The 17,485-nt window shown below is 36.4% G+C and overlaps 1 non-coding gene and 1 pseudogene across 1 annotated transcript; one reads left to right on the plus strand and one right to left on the minus strand.

The window, feature by feature from the left end:
* Window positions 1–7,514: 7,514 nt before the first annotated feature.
* Window positions 7,515–7,613, minus strand: LOC131150048 (small nucleolar RNA snoR109). Its single transcript, XR_009135434.1, has one exon. It is a non-coding gene; the product is annotated as a small nucleolar RNA snoR109 (small nucleolar RNA).
* A 671-nt stretch (window positions 7,614–8,284) lies between these two features.
* On the plus strand, window positions 8,285–11,455 carry LOC131148286 (small ribosomal subunit protein uS5w-like; annotated as a pseudogene).
* Window positions 11,456–17,485: the final 6,030 nt, after the last annotated feature.

Genomic DNA, 17,485 nt, shown 5'->3' on the forward strand with positions numbered 1-17,485 from the left:
AGGTAGGCTATAACACTAGGTTGACAATAAATGCTTGCTGATCATTTTTTACTAACTCCACACCGAACCTTTCTAAATCCATATGAATTGGATGCTGAATCTCCACCATTGACAATGCTGTTTCCACTGATTTTCAGCTCAAAGAATCAGCACCATGTTTACTTTCCCTGGGTGGTAGCTGATAGTGTAATTATAATCTTTAATGAGTTCTAACCATCTTCTCTACCTCATATTCAATTCTTTCTAGGTGAATAAATACTTTAAACTTTTATGATCAATGAAGATCTCACATCTTCCCCCATAAAGATAGTGCTTCCAAATCTTTAAAGCATACACCACTGCAGCTAATTCTAAGTCATGCACCGAGTAATTTTTTTCATTCTCCTTAGGCTGCCAGGAAGCATAAGCAATAACCCTCCCGTATTGCATCAACACATACCTGAGTCCTCTCAATGATGCGTTACTATATATAACAAATCCATCCTCTCCTGACAAGATAGATAACACCAGTGTAATGACCAGTCGCTGCTTCAACTCCTGCAAGCTCTGCTCATACTCGTCGGTCCATTCAAACTTTACATTTTTTTTTCTTGTGTGTCATGTCAGAGGACCTGATAATCTGGAAAAACCATCCACGAAACGTCGGTAGTATCTTGCCAAACTTAGGAAACTCCTAACCTCTTAAACATTTCTTGGTCTCACTGAATTCACCACTACTTCTATCTTACTCGGATCTACTGATATGCCATCCCTAGAGATCACATGCTTGAGGAAAATGACTTGCCTCAACCAAAATTTACATTTCTTGAATTTAGCGTATAACTTCTTTTCCCTTAATACCTATAATACCAATCGCAGATGTTCCTTGTGCTCCTTGAAACTCTTCGAGTAAACCATTATATCATTAATAAATACCACAACAAACTGGTCTAAGTACTAATGGAACACTCGATTCATTAGGTCCATAAACACTGCGGGTGCATTAGTCAAACTAAATGACATTACCAAGAACTCGTAGAACCCATACCTAGTTCGGAAAGCTGTCTTCGAGATGTCCTCTGCTCTAACTTTTGCCTGGTGATATCCCGATTGCAGGTCAATCTTGGAGTATACTTGGGTCCCCTAGAGCTGATCAAATAAATCATTGATTTTGGGAAGAGGATATTTATTCTTAACTGTCATTTTGTTTCTTTCTCTATAATCAATACACATCCTCATAGTCCCGTCTTTCTTCTTTACAAACAGGATTGGTGCTCCCCAAGGCCGCTAGGTCTAATAAACCCTTTATCCAACAACTCTTGCAACTGGTCTTTCAATTCTTTTAGTTCATTTGGAGCCATTCTGCAGGGTGCTTTAGATATCGGTGCCGATCTTGATAGTAGTTCCATGGTAAATTTAATCTCTCGATCTGGTGGTATACCAGGTAATTCCTCTGTAAAAACATATGGAAATTATCTGACTGCTGAAATATCAGCTTGTTTCAATTTTTCCTTTGGAATTTCCTTTATATAGGCAACATATCCCTCGCAACCACCCTGAAGCAGCCTTCTCGATTGAATGGCCGAAACTAGCTATGGCGAGGCGCGTACACGTGATCTCATGAATGTGAATTCTTGTTCACCTAGGGGTCTGAAGATCACTTCTTTTTATGGCAATCAGTGCTGGCGTAATTAGCTTCTAGCCAGTCCATACCAATATCACATCAAATCCTTGCATATTTAATATCATGGTGTTGGTTGGTAATACTTTCTCCTGAATACCCACTAGAAAGTCTTTAAGTACCCTCCTACACCGCATTGTTGATCTAGTCAGTGTGGCTACTGACAACTCAACATCTAACAGTTGTGCCTCAATCCCAAATAATTTAGCATATCCCAATGACACAAAAGAATAGGTATCACCTGTGTCAAATAAGACAACAACTTTATATGGTAAAATAGTAAGAATACTTATCACGACATCTCCGGCAGCCTCATCGTCTCCCGACGTCAATTTTTAAATCCTCGCCGGTGCTGTATTCCTCTACTGGCCACCACCCCTGGGTGCCTGATTATATCTCTAAATCTGTCTAGGGGCTGGGGCACTATTTGATGGCCAATGACACTCCCATGCTATGTGTCTGGGTCAACCACATCTGTAGCAAACATTGTTTCCCAACCGGCATGCTCTTGTATGTCTCCTACCACAAATAGGGCAAACATGGTATATCTAATCACCCTAGTACCCATGATCTCCTCTCTCTTGTCTCTGAGCTTTGTCATATCTATCTCCCCTCCAAGGGCCTCAGCTAAACCCTACCTGGAAACCCGGAGGCGGAGGCCTCTTTGTCTAACTCGGGGTCCCCGCATCCTTCTAGCTACTCTCCTCTGCCATTGTGGCCTTGTCCACTAATTTAGAGAAATCCTACACTTTTAGGACTACCACCTGCTTGTAAATATCCTGCCTAAGCCCATCTCAAACATCCTCACCTTTTTAACCTCATCTAGGACATAGGGGGCAAAGCGTGACAGCTTAATGAACTTTGCCACATACTACTGGACCGTGAGATTTCCTTGAGTCAATTTCAGAAATTTTGCTACCTTAGCCTCTCCAACGATGGGAGGAAAATAACGATCAAAGAAAATTTCTTTAAATCGGCTCCAAGTCATATCCACTGGTACACGTCTCTGTTCCTCCAATAATCTTGTAGTCGTCCACCATCTCTCAGCCTCACCTGTCAAATTATAAGTAGCATAGAGAACCCTCTATCCATTCTACAGTGGAGCACCATCAGTATTTTCTCCATCTCTTGCATCCAATTTTCAGTAACTACAAGATTGGCTCCTCCTGAAAACAGCGGAGGATTCATTTTGATAAACTTCTCAATGGTACAACCCTGGTCTGTCGATAAACCTCCCTGCTCTCTATAGCTTCGCGCAATCTCAGCCATAACCTTCTGAGTCACACTATGCAGAACAACATCTGAATCCTCGCCAATCGCACCAGAGGGGCCTGCACCATCATTACCACTAGCGTGGGCACTACTACCCCTAGGGTCCATCCTAAAAAGAAGATAAACATAGTATGAGGACCCTGTCTGTATAACATAACTAACATATTTATCTAACTAAAATTTCATATCGTCAACTAACCCATCATCCTTATTCTCAATTTAAGGTTCAGTCTAGTAATGGAGAAACACAACTCGACAATAGTTTACTATGGCTTTTCAGAAATCGTCACTCCAGAAAAGACACAGAAACCATTACGAAAATCTTGCTTCCCGATCATGGAACAAAACCCTAAATACTCATCTTAATTTCCTCAACATTAACACAATAAATTCTTGATCTATTCCTATCTATACTCTGGTATTGTTTTCCATTGTACACTATAGTCTACAAAACCTAACTACCTAAGCTCTCATACCAAATTGAAATGACCCAAATTTTCTAACCATTTTTTTTACCATCAAGTTATAAATCATAACTCTGATACACGGTTTATGAATATCCGTCACCATCATGGCCCCAAGTGGGTGTCGTAGTAACCTGTGCAACCCATGTATATTACCTATGCAATGGAAAACATAAATATCCAAACTATATCCCAAAATACACAATACCAGAGTACTACTAATCCACCTATAAGTATATATGCACATGTACATCATTTCCCAAACTCCCAAAATACTAAGGGATCCACAACACAGTCCAAACACTCACCCTAGAACTATGCCAATTCAACCGCCTCCTCTATCTCTGAGCTGACCCTGTACGTCTCTCTGGGTTACCTGAAATGTTATAATGCTGGGGTGAGATACCTCTCAGCAAGGATAAATATGTTATTATTAGTGTGGGGGCATACGAGTCTGAATACAAAACATATTCTTTAATTAAACTATAGATGAGAAATCATGTAAAAGTAACTATATACTAACCCACACCTATGTCATTTAAAATAGAGAATTTCTAAGTTATCTAATCAATCATACTTCTAACTATAATAGGTAATCTCTACTTTCTGTGTATACTATATATATACATCATTCTGAAAACTTTCTTGGATGGCTGTATGTCATGATTTAACCCCTCATGATAGGGTTGTGCGGCCCGTAGGTGGGGCTGAACACTGGTTAGCCTACCAGTGCTAGCCTAACTGTATTTATTTGTATCTACAGCACGAAAGGCCATATCCACCAGGTTTAGACACCAGGGAGCCCTCTACTCTACTTGTGGCACAATCAGCAATACCATACTCTATCTAAGATGTATGGTTGCACAATCTATAATGTATAACTACGATACCGTCCTCTATAAGCTACTCCGTTCCATCAAGGTATGATACTATATAATACTATTTCTATATAATATCTATCTGTTTTACCATGATTCTGTATCAACTGTATTTACCATGATGCTGTAAATCTTTGTATTCACCATAATGCTATAATAAATTTGTATATCATAGTTCTGTAAAACTTTGTATAATCATGGTTTTGTAAAATACTGTATAACCATGGTTCTATAAAATATTGTATAATTATGGTTCTGTAAAATATTATATAATCATGGTTCTGTAAAACACTATATTTCCATGATCATGTAATCTGAATTTCATAGTACTGTATAATATGTATGTCATAATTCTATAAAAATGTGTAAACTATAGTTTTGTAAAATACTGCATAACCTGTATATCGTAATTCTGTGAAAGCTATATAATCATATTTTTGTAAATCTCTATAAAATTATGTGATATTCCAGTACCACTCATGCCACACAGTTAATTAGAACATATTAAATAAAATTCATTAAATATAATCTACAAGTCTGAATAATTTCCATGCTCTAAAATATTCAAAAATCATATTCTGAAAACTCATGATCTAATACTATACTTTTTCGATAAAGTTCCTAATTTAATTGGCATAACATATTTCCCTTACCTAACTGATTGGGAAACCTAACCCAACGCAATCCTTACGCCCACAGCATACCAAACTCAAAATCCTGTAAAAATATATATTTCCTAATTCAAATAACCAAAACTAAGAATAATAATTATATTCATATTTTTCCCAGGCTCTCATATTCCATTATATCCATAAGATTCTAATATACTAATCATTTATCAATGTTACCTGATTTCCTAAGGAACACCTGCTGGGATACTCAACCCATGCCTGAGGCATTTGGAAACCCAAACCCTGAAATCACAACACCCTAATTTAATCAACCCAAACAACATTATATTTCCATCTCATACAAAATCCGAGTTCAGGAAATCCTGATAATCATGAAAACCCTGAAATGACCTACTTACCCTGATTTTGGGATGGTGCCTAAACTTTTCCAACTAAAATTCTACTCTGGTTAAGTTGTAGAGAATCTCCCCAGGATCATCGTGGTAGCTTCTGATTGTCAAACCGGGGAAAAATGAGGCCTACAACTCAGAGAGAAGGCAGAGAAACCATAGGTAGAGAGAGAAATCAAAATAAGAAATGAAATTTTGTTGAAAATCTGATTTTGTGAATATATATATATATTGTTGCCACGTGGCTTCGTCAACGAGACACATGAACTCATCGACAAACTGAAGAAGGGAGTTCATCAATGAAGATGAAGAGCTCATCGACGAACCAATGGATGTGAAATACCCCCCTCCCGGTATCTCTTCGTCGATGAAACACCAGAACTCATCAACGAAACCAAAGCGTTCGTCGATGAACTCTGCTTTCTCCCTTTTTAATTTTCCTTTCTCTCCATTATTTAATTATTATAATTTTTGGATCTCTACAGTAACTTTTGCGGGTGTGTTTCTTGCATAATCTCTGAGTAAAGGTTGAGCATCGTATATTCATACTAGGACACTTGAGTTTAAAGGATTACATTAAAGTCACAAACTCACGTTCATGGTTTTCAAAGTTAAATTGAACGAGTTTTTAAAAAACAATCCTAAGCTCAAAATCTGTTTTCAAGGGACAAGTTTTTAACATCCTAGTTTTTAAGAACATTTTTATACTTGATCCCGATTTTGTCAAAGCATGGTTAACGTCCTAAAGCTTTAAGAAAGTAAAGTATATTTTTGTAAAAGGACATTCTAAGTATATAAGATATCAAATGATCTTTCAATTATGTTTTCATAAATCAAGATATATTATATTTGAGGAAAAGCTCACTTGGACAAGTTTTAATCTTTATTAGACTTTATATATTTTATATACTTTGGTCCAAGAATATTTTAATTAAGTGATTAAAAGGCTTTTTGGTTGGCTTTAAAACCTCAGTTATGCACCTATCAAATTTCCTAAATACCTTTCGGTATTTGGGACATAACTTTTGTTAGAAAAATCCAAAAAGAGCGATCTTGGTGTCTATGGAAGATTAAGAAAAAATCCCACAACTTTATTGTTAATGACTTCAACGGTTTCAGGAAAACCGTCGATAGTTTGCGTCGGGATTTCTGCCCCAAAGGCTATAAACAGATAGTTTGCATAGTTTTTTATTGTTTTAAATGCCCAACAGCCATAAAACGGATAGTAGCCCATTTTCTCCTATAAATACAAGTCCAAAGACTTGTTTTATGATTGATCTTAATAGTTATACATCATTCCTAAGCACACTTCATTTTTGTTCATATTTCAAGTGATAAACTTCTCTCTTGCTCTATAATCTTTGTGTTGATTTTTTATTTTGAGAGTGTTGTGTGAGGTTTTGTATTGTATTAAATATCCGCTCATTCAAGGAACGGTTGCTTTGTATTATTCTCATCCTCTTGTTGTAAAGGGATTTGTTCCCGTGTGAAGGTTCTTGGTGAACTGGATTGCAAGGGTTCTTGGTGAAACTTGCGGCTCGTGGTGAGCAAAGTGTAATGGCTTCCCTGGTGGTGAAGGAGGTTCATAGTGGATTGAGGAATCCTTGAGTTGGTCTCAAGGTATGGATGTAGGCTTGGTACTGAACCACGTTAAAATGGCAGTGTTAAGCTTTTCCTCCCTTCTCTTTTCTTTACTGTCTTGTGCATGATTTATATTTTGTATATTGTAATATAATTGTTTGTCATTTTCCCAAGACTATATTTTTTAGGAGAGAAATTTTTAATACGCAAAAAGAGTCAAACACCCCCCCCCACTCTGACTCTACATTGTATATCCGTTATGGGAAACACGTATATACTCTCGGGCTACGACATTTAAGAGAGTACAACAAAAAAATATTTAATAACAATAAACATGAATTTACAATGACGATAAATAATACAACAATAATGTAAAAATTCAATAAAACCACAAAAATAAATGACAACCTTAAATTAATATAAACATGAATTAATCACAATCCTAAAAAAAAATACGTGGATAATAATAAATTATGATAATCAAACCCAAAGAAAAAATAATAATATTCTTCGTGGAATCTCAACATTTCTTTTCCCGTAATATAGCTTGTGATTATGTCAGGCACAGACGGCAGAACGTCTAATCAACACTGGAACATCCATAAGTGCAAATATATGTAAGAAAAATGATAAAAAAAAAGTGTGAGAAGCTCGGGATAGCAGATTCGCCAACGGAGATCGCAAGATCTCGCAACAATTGGTCAGTTAACTTCTCGACATTTATTCAACTACAACTGTTTTGGCGACCCAAGATCCAAGGCATCGATCGCTTGTTTGGCATACGTAGCCATAAGAAGTGTTGGTGTGTGTTTAAGTGTGTGTTTTATGTGTGTGTTTGAGTGTGTGTTGAAATGTGTGTTTGAGTGTGTGTTTTAAGTGTTTGTTTAAGGTGTGTGTAGTGTGTGTGTTTGAATTGTGTGCTTGTGTGTGTTTAATATGTATGTGGGCTGCTGTGCGTGAGTTTGTGTGTGTGCATTATGTGGGCTGCGGCAAGTGAGTTTGTGTGCATGCAGTGGGGTGGTGATGTTGTGCATGAGTTTGTTGATATGCCATTTGTGCCCCCCTTGCTGTGAGGGAGAGAGAGAGTGAGAGAGAGAGAGAGTGAGTGAAGGAGAGTTGCAGGGATGAGGAGCTGGATGGAGCGGCTACCTGCTGTGGTAGTGGGGTGTGTGCGTGAAGGTGTAGGAATCTCAAGTATCTTCGAATATCTTGGAGTAATTTAGGGAAGTATATATTGTATATTATTGAGAGAGATTTGTTTAAGAGATTAGTTCCATATTTAGATCTTCTGATTGTATTATAAATATTGTATATTGGTTTGTACAAAATCATTCAAGAAATACAAAAATTTCATTCTGTTTTTATGGCATAAGAGCTAGGGTTTCTAAACCTTAGTTAGCAATGGCCGATGGCGCTGTCAACCGCAGAGGCGAAGAGTGTGGCTTTGGCCATGGATTCGGCCATGGCGGACGTGGTGATTGCAGCTACGGGTGTCGTGACAAAGCTTGGACGATTGGTGAAAGAAGGGAAAATGTGAAGCCTCGAGCAAATCTACCTCCACTCTCTTCCCATCAAGGAGCACTAGATCATCAACACCCTCATCGGTCCGTCACTCAAGGACAAGGTCATGAAGATCATGCCTGTCCAAAAGCAGACTTATGCCGGTCAGTGCACCTAGTTCAAGGCCTTCGTCGTCATCGGTGATGGCAACGGGCACATCGGATTGAGCATGAAGTGCAGCAAAGAAGTTGCGACGGTGATTCATGGTGCAATTATACTAGTGAAGCTATTTGTGATTCCGGTGAGGAGAGGGTACTGGGGAAACAAGATTGGGTTGCCTTATACTTTGTCGTGTAAGGTCACAGGAAAGTGTGGGTCGATTACCATGTGGATGGTTCCAGCACCACAGGGAGCTGTTATTGTTGTTGTAAGGGTTCCGAAGAAGGTTCTTATTGACTTTTTGAGTCCAATCCCTGGTTTTGATAATGACAAACCGTATATTACTAACGTGTGTACCGAAGTACTTGAACAGATTAATCATTCAAAAAACACACATGTAAGTGAAGTGGAAGCTAGAAAGGACTCAAAGCACATAATCCTATCTGATTCCATGAAGAATCAAGAGCAAAAGAAGAAGACATTTGTTTTAATTGTAAATGCATTTTGTTTCATTATTTGGTTTGTAAAATTGTGGTCTGTAAAAACTGCATCTTATGGATGATAGGTTTATATGCTCAAGACCATAAATTGACCTTAGGGATCACCTTCGGTCGACTGACGTCAGATTTTTGGGGATAGCTCTCAAAAATACCATAGAATGACTATAGGAATCCTTGAGTAAATAGGCTCATAACACACTTTAATAGGGATTTAACTTAGGTTTTTATTTGGGCCAAAAATAGTTTGTAGACAAATTCAGTCGACCGAACTAGGCAGTGTAAAATGCCTCAGTCGACCGAACTGGGTGGAAGTCAACAATTTAACTTCACTCGGTCGACCGAATCCTTTTTAAACGCATCTTCCATAATTGACCGAACTCACACGTGTCTGCTCCCCAATAACTTAGTCAATCGAACTTCTAGTTCATTTTTTATTGAGTCGACCGAACCATAAAGTATAGCAGACTGAACTCATATACACTCGACCAAACCTTGAAGGGTTCGGCAATCACCTTGTTTTAGTCGATTGAACCTTCAGTTCAAAAATGTCTCGGTTGACCGAACTTGGCAATTGGATCAACCGAACTTAAAATATAGTCGACCGAAACCTCTCGAGTTGAACATATTTAACTGTAGCGAAACAAGGTAACTTTTATTTAACCTTTATTAATCTCTTCTAAAAAGACTACTATGTCCCGCAACGGTTATATTTTTATGAATGTCTATATATACTACTTCATTTAGGAAGATTAATGAGAGATTAGCAAATATAATTAGCACAAAATTCTCTGAAACTCCAAGTACTCTTTTCACCTCTTACAAGCCAAAACTCCTATTCTTACTTGTTCTTCTTGCTAAAATTCCTTTGGTAAGAATATTTTAGAGGTTGTTCATTTTAGCTTACACTCTCAAATTGTTTAATTGATATTTTTTTTATCAAAAGTAAGCTTGAATTTTCCTTTGTGATTTAAATCATAAATCTTCCTTGAGGAAAACTCTCTAGAGCTTGTGTGTCTTGCATCTTGGTTGCAAGATTCAAAAGCTTGTTGTTTTGTGCCATTGTGAAATATATTTTTCAACAAGCTAGTTCCAAATATCTCTCACATTTATTTGATAAACAATCTTTGAGATATTTAATTTGGGTTGTGTTAAACCTCCTTTGATTATTTGTTCGTTAAATATAATATCTTCAATCAAAGGTTGTACTTTCACATATACATACACTCACACATCTTAGAGAGTTCACATATTGGATCTCACCTGAGCATTAGATCTTATCATTTGTAAGTGCATATATTTTAGATCGTAATATTGTACAAATCTGCTTGAGTTAAAGGCATTGAAATTGTAAACACGAAATTGTTTGATTATTTGTTGTAGTTCAGGCATGGCCTGAGGTTGGTCTTTTCAGCCCTGTAAGGAGAGTTCATAAAGGTTGAGGTTAGCCTTGATAATTTGACCTAGTGTTTTAAACGGTGCCGCTCCACCCATTAAATGAGCATTAGTGGAATCCTCGAGCTTGCGAGCTGAGGCGGGGACATAGGTAGTATTGTCCGAAACCCGATAACATATCTTGTGTCTGGTATTAAATTCCTGCACTTTAATTTCCGCACATGCTTGCATATATTTAATTTATTATGAATGTGTGCATGATTTAAATATTGTGAATGATTGGGATTAACTAAGCCTACTGTACTTGCATTGATTATCTGCTCAGTTAAATTCTTGTTGGGTAATTGGTATTTGTTCTAGACAGACCCTATGTTGTGGTATACTATTGTTGGATTAGTTATACCTAGGAAGAAAGCTTTAAAATTCCAATTCACCCCCCTCTTGGGAATACACGAATTCCAACAATTCTGCAGGTCACTGGGATTGAGGATGTGTTCACTTCCTACCTTTGACTGTTTGACTTATGGGTTCCTAACACTAGACTTTTGGAGGGAGACTTGCTTCTCAAAATCTCCATTCTAAGAGCACACTGATCTGTTGACCAAGACCTCGTTTAGTTATTGCAGAGCTTCTTCTTCCACAAATATTTCTTCAGGTTCTTTAGCCCAAAGAGGTAATTTTTTGTAAGCCTTGAATATAACTTATAAATCCAAAATTCCTTGGATTATTGATTCTGGTGCTTTTGACTGCATGACCTATGCCTATCATCTTTTCTTGTCATATTCACCCTGTGCTAGAAATTTGAAAGTTAAAATTGCATATGGATCACTATTGTTTGTCGCAGGCAAAGGGAATATCCGACTCTCAAACTCCATCACACTAGAGTCTGTTCTTCATGTTCCTAATTTATCTTGCAACTTACTATCCATTAGCCAATTAACTAAAAACTCCAATTGTTATGCTAAATTTCTTCACTCTCATTGTATTTTTCAGGACTTATCATTGGGGAAGACGATTGGCAGTGCTAATGGGTATGAGGGACTCTACTACTTTGAGGAGGCTAATGTGAGTGAACAATGTAAAAATACTATTGGTGATTTTGCATCTATTTCTAGTGATAGTGAAATTTTGTTATGACATTCTAGGATGGGTCATCCATGTACACTAGATTCACACCCATCACGAATTCTTAAATGATCTTGGTAAATCTTACACTACTTATGAGTTGATCAGGAAAATATTTAGAGGACTACCGCCAGTTTGGGAAGCTAAGGCTACTGCAATAGCAAAAGGAAGGAATCTGAAGGAGATGTCGGTTGATGAACTGATTGGATCACTCATTACTTCTGAATTAGCAATAAATGAAAGGAAGAATGAGAAAAATAAAGTAAAGAAAGTTACAACACTTAAGGCATCATCTAACAACTCCAGTGAAGGAAGTGATTCAGAATCAGATGATAACATGACTTTTCTCACTAAGAAATTTGGAAAGTTCATAAGAAAGAACAAGAAATACACTAGAAAATTCAACGGCTCAAAAATAGAAAAAGGAGAGTCAAGAAGAAGGAAGCAAAGGGATGATCTTCCTAAGTGCTATAACTGTAAAGAAGTTGGACATATCAAGCCAGATTTTCCCCAGCTGAAGAAAGCATCTAAGAAGAAGAAAAAGGCACTAAAGTTTGGCTAGGATACTCATAGTACCAGTAGTTCAAGAATTTGAATCCAGTGATAACGAGATTGCAAATCTATGTCTAATGGCTCACGAAGACCACTAGATGTGTTTGAGATTGTCCACTTCAAAGGACAAGAGATATATGGATAGCAGATGCTCGCGACATATGACAGGAGATAAAGCTAAATTTGCATCTATCATATCCAAAGATGGAGGATTCCTTACATTTGGGGATAACTCAAAAGGTAAAATCATTGGAGTTGGTAAGGTTGGTAAGGAACCTTCCCTTGTCATTGATAACGTGTTATTAGTTGATGGATTAAAGCATAATCTATTGAGTATAAGTCAACTGTGTAATAAAATACAATCTCATTTGAACATGACAAATGCACTGTAGATAACAAATCTAAAAATAAAATATTGTTTACTGCTTATTGTCATGAAAATGTCTACACCACTAGCTTTGACAATCTTACTTCTCAAAGCGTAACTTATTTTTCTGCTATGATTGAGATTAGTTGGATTTGGCATAGGAGACTAGGATACGCAAACATGGACTTTGAAACCTAAGGTGTAGTCTCAAGAGGGGGGGGGGGCGTGAATTGGGTAATTTAAAATTTTTATTTTCAATCCCTTTTTGAAATCTTAACCTTTTACAATTATTTTTAAAGACTTCTTATTTTCTTGTTGATTAGGAAATCCACGTGAAAAACTTACGTATTCTATTCAATCCATATCCACAACATAAACAACCAACTATTCAAACCAATCAAACACAATACAAGTAATCAATTAATATATGCTTTGCAGTATTCATCTTAATTATTAGCAACCCTGTATATGAATATGCAAGTCCTGTAGTTGGCCTTTGAACTAAAATTTAAAATAACATCCAATCACTCTTTTCAATAACTCATATTTTAAATAAACCCTTAGTTAAAAGAATTTAGGAGTTGATCAACCAATGTACTCCCTTTCGGTTTCCGCAATCAATGATGATCAACCCAATCAATTTTAATCTTAGGTTTATTTAATATCCAAGGTTGTTTGTAAGATTAGCACATCCATGCAGTTTATATTGTTGCTAGAGTTTAAAGAGAATAAGAGAAGAGAGTGACACGATGTTTTTACGAGGTTCGGCTTACCCCAGCCTACGTCCTCGCCTTAGGTTAACCACCAAAGGATTCCACTATACATTGTTCCTTTCGGGTGGAACAAAAACCTTTACAATAGCCAACCTCTTTTTCAAGAAGAGAAACCTCTCGAAGCAACAACTTATGCTTGGTGCAACGATCCAACTATACCTTGAACTGTCAAAGATCTAATAGAAAGGAACGGATATCTGCGTACAAAAGCACTCTTAAATACATAGCAAGTTGTACAAGTTAAATCACTAATCGTACTTCAAAACCAAAACTAAATAAAATATATGAAGCTCGAGGTTTAGAAGTCACAAATGGTTCTTTTTTTTTGACATAGAAATCTTAGTTGCAAATCAGAACCAAAGTTTTTTAATTAACTAGCAATTTCGAAGAGTTTCCCCCAGCAAGGGTGTGAGCAAGTATGAGTTTTAGGAGAGTTTTAGCATAGAAATCGTGTATTGCTTAAGCGTATGTTTTCATTGAGCAAGAGAGGTATTTATAGACTTCTTAAAGAAAAGTTTCCTTATTTAACAAGTTTACATGGAGTATTTAGGTAACTTTTCAAAAGATAATAAATCATAGAATTAATTTTGAAAAACTTCCCGTATAGTTCGAAATTCAAAATCTCCATAGAGTCAGTCGGCTGACTCACTCAACTGGGTCATTTTTGTACTAGTCAGTCGTCTGGACAGGCGGTTGACAACATTTTGTCTCTTAAAAAATTAACTCTGATAAATTGTCAGTCGACTGACTCAACTATGTTCAAAATAGTCAGATGGCTGGATAGACCAGGGAGTCAATCGGCTGACTGATCCCAATTCAAAATAGTCAGTTGGCTTACCAGACCTCCCTTTTTCATTTTTGATTTTTAAACTCTAGTTCATTTTGAAAAGCTCAAGTACTACTCTTTCAAAATCATTTTCAAGGGTTTTAGAAGAAATGGTTTCTAAGTCTTCTTATCCTAAAGAGCTTCACATATCTAAATAGTAATGAATTTGAAGTACTTACAAACATTATTCTATGCATGATCTCCTTAATCACTAAGTCTTGCAGCCTCAGGTTCATTCTTTACTTCAAGTCCTGCTTAGCCTTTAAGCTCTTCATTTGTCATTCATTGCTTCAATATACTAAGAAGCTTTCACTTGATTGACTTTGATTTCTAGCTTACTTCCATGATTAACCATGAGTGTCCTTTTACTTAGACCTAAAATAAAATCACTTAACAACACATGTTAAAAAATCCTTTATTTGTTATCATCAAAACAACATTGAAAAACCCAGTTAGGCCAACAGTCCTTGTTGTTGATCCGAAGGTGGAGGAGGTACAACTGCTGGCCTTTGTGGTCGTCCTCCTTTCAAAAACTAACTCTGCTCATGCTTTTCATATCCCATTTGTTTTAGGGTTGTGAAATTGAAAAGGTCGTACTGTGTATGCTTTATGAATAGTTAAATAGATCGAATTTCTTCCCTTTCAGCAGACACCATAACACAAAACAATCTACGTAGGAGAGGTGATCATATGAACCAACTTTTGGTAGGATGTTGTTTGTGATAATTTTTTGAAATATTTGAGCTTGAAGATTCAGTTGTTTGTACATTAGAGGATGGCAAAAGTAAACAGGTTCCTCTACCATAATTAGTGGCAATAATTCTGTAGAAGTAAAACCTTGCTCTAGAATCTATGTTTGAGCAAATGCTGGACACTCAAATTCTCCTAGGCTAATATGCAAAAAAGGAGCTAAAGTTTGTGGAGATAAAACTATCTTCTTTCCCCTAACCTCAGTGCGTAGTACATTTTCTCCATGTATCATATTTGCATAGAAGATCTTCACTAGGTTTGGATACAGGCCTTTGGCTTGATAAGCTACAAAATTCTTCCAACCAATATACCGAAACATTGGTCAGCAAATTCTAAATCAAAGAAGGAGGTATCTATGACCTTACCAAAAATTGGTTCCGTAGAACGAAGTTGAGATCGGTATCGATGCTTCAATTAAGGAGTTACGAGCCATTGTTCGATATTGTTATCATCTCTCCCTGAAGAGGCACCTTGGTTTACCATAGTTTTGGTGTGAGGCATCATGATCTTGAAGGATCAAATGAACCAGCCAAGTGAAACCCCAAAAACCATCGGAAAAGGTGTCGGAGAGTGCTTAGGAGGCTTTGATTTTAGGGATTTGGAGCTTAGAATTAAAGGAGATCAAGAGAAGGAGGCTCAAGTGAGTGATTGAACATAGGTCAGTAGCGTGGAGTCTGAAAAGTTTACTGTTTTTGTGGGTTTTTGCGCTTAAAATATATAAGACTCATCAGGTCAGGCGCCTGAAGTTTTGGGCTCAGTCGGCTGACAATTTATAAAATGATTTTTCAGCAGGCAATAGCACATTAGTCGCCCGAGGTCTAAAGCTTAGGCATTTGAGCCCCCCTTTTCTCTATTCGATTGACTGAGGTTTTAGGCTCAGTCACCTAACCCTCTCAATTTTTAAAAAAAATTCTCTTTTCACTCAATATGAACTCTTCCTTCTTTTTGATTTATCAAATTATCAAGCTTCAAATATCTTTTCAACTTGGCTTTTGAGGCATATGACTTCCTTGATTTTGAAAATAAGCCTTGTAGAATCCAAGCTTTCTTGATTTGGCCAACAATACCATTTTTGTATTTGTTTTAATGTTATAGTTTGTCAATAAGCTTATGAGCTCTTCTTTAAGTTTTCTTCATTTCAACTAGTTCAATATTCTTGTATTAAATTGGATTAAGTGGTTTTCTTATTTTCTAAAAAGTAAATAGCTAATCCTAATATCTTTGAAGTCCTTTTTATCTAGGTACCCATACTTTCTTGGGTCTAGATGGTTTAACAAGCGATGTTTCTTTTATTCCCCATACTTGTCTAGTTTTCACACCCTTTCTCTTTAATGGACATTCAAACTTAATGTGTCCCTTCTTCTTACATAGAAAACATGTGGTATGTGTGTAAGTATTTGAAGAGGGGCTAGCATAATCTTTGGAGGCTTTTGTAAAGTACTCCATGTTGAGGTTCTTTTTCCTTGTATTCTTAACTCCATTAAATCCTATGTCTTCTTTATTCAAGGACATTCTTTGCACGCCAATCATTTTATCGAAGTTCTCCTTTCCTCTAGTAAAATTATAAATGATTTTGGCTTGATCCTCAATTTTACTTTAAGATCACATATTTCTGAGTCTTGTGTATTTTTACTCTTTTCTTGCAGCTTTACTTGGTCTTGAGACATTTTGCTAATTTTGTTCTCTAGTTCAGAAATATATTGATCTTTCTCATTATCAATGGAAGTTTGGGATCTTAGATCTTCTAATTCTTTTATCACCTTTTCATTCTTACTTTCTAATTTCTTTATTTTCAATTCTTTTTCTCTTTCAACGAGTTTTTGAGATTCCAATTCTTTTATTACAGCTTCATTCTTAAATTTCAATGATGTGTATCATTTAGTCATATTAACTAGGATCTTATGAACTTTGAATAGTTCACTTTGTAGTTCTTTATAAGATGACATACTTTGATCATTGGATTCATTAGTTGAATCATTACAAGAATTATTAAATGATTTGGATAAGGAGCTTTGTTCTTCATTATCGTCCCATGCCATAAAGCAAGCAACTTCTTGGTCACTTGATTCACTGTCTGAACTACTTGTACTAATATTATCCCATGTAGTGGCCTTCATTGCCTTTTTCTTTTTCTTCTTAGAATATTTCTTAAGTTGTGGACAATCCAGTTTTATGTGTCGAACTTTCTTATAATTATAACATGTTGGAAGTTTAGCCTTTGTTTTCTTCTTACTGATTTCCTTTTCTTCATCTTCATCTAATTTTGAGTTCTAGATTTTTCTTGTAAATTTATTCTTCCTTATAAGGATTTTTGCAAGTTTCTTAGTTATGAAGGCTATTTCATTTGCATCCATCTCTTCTTCATCTTCATCACTAGAACTTTCGTTTGGGGCTTTAAATACAATGGATTCCTGGACTTTAGATTTTCCACTTCTTTCGTTTATTGTCATCTCATATGTGAGAAGAGATACAGTTAGTTAATCTAGTGAGGTATTCTTAAGGTTTCTTCCTTCTATAATAGTTGTGGCTTTGGATTCCCAAACGAGTGGAAGACCTCTAAGGATTTTTCGGATAATCTCATAAATAGAGTAGTTTTTCCCTAAAAAATTAAGGGAGTTTATGATATGGGTGAACCTAGTGTACATATTTGTAATAGATTCATCCG

Source organism: Malania oleifera, chromosome 2 (assembly GCF_029873635.1).
Source record: "Malania oleifera isolate guangnan ecotype guangnan chromosome 2, ASM2987363v1, whole genome shotgun sequence".
NCBI classification, from domain to species: domain Eukaryota; kingdom Viridiplantae; phylum Streptophyta; class Magnoliopsida; order Santalales; family Ximeniaceae; genus Malania; species Malania oleifera.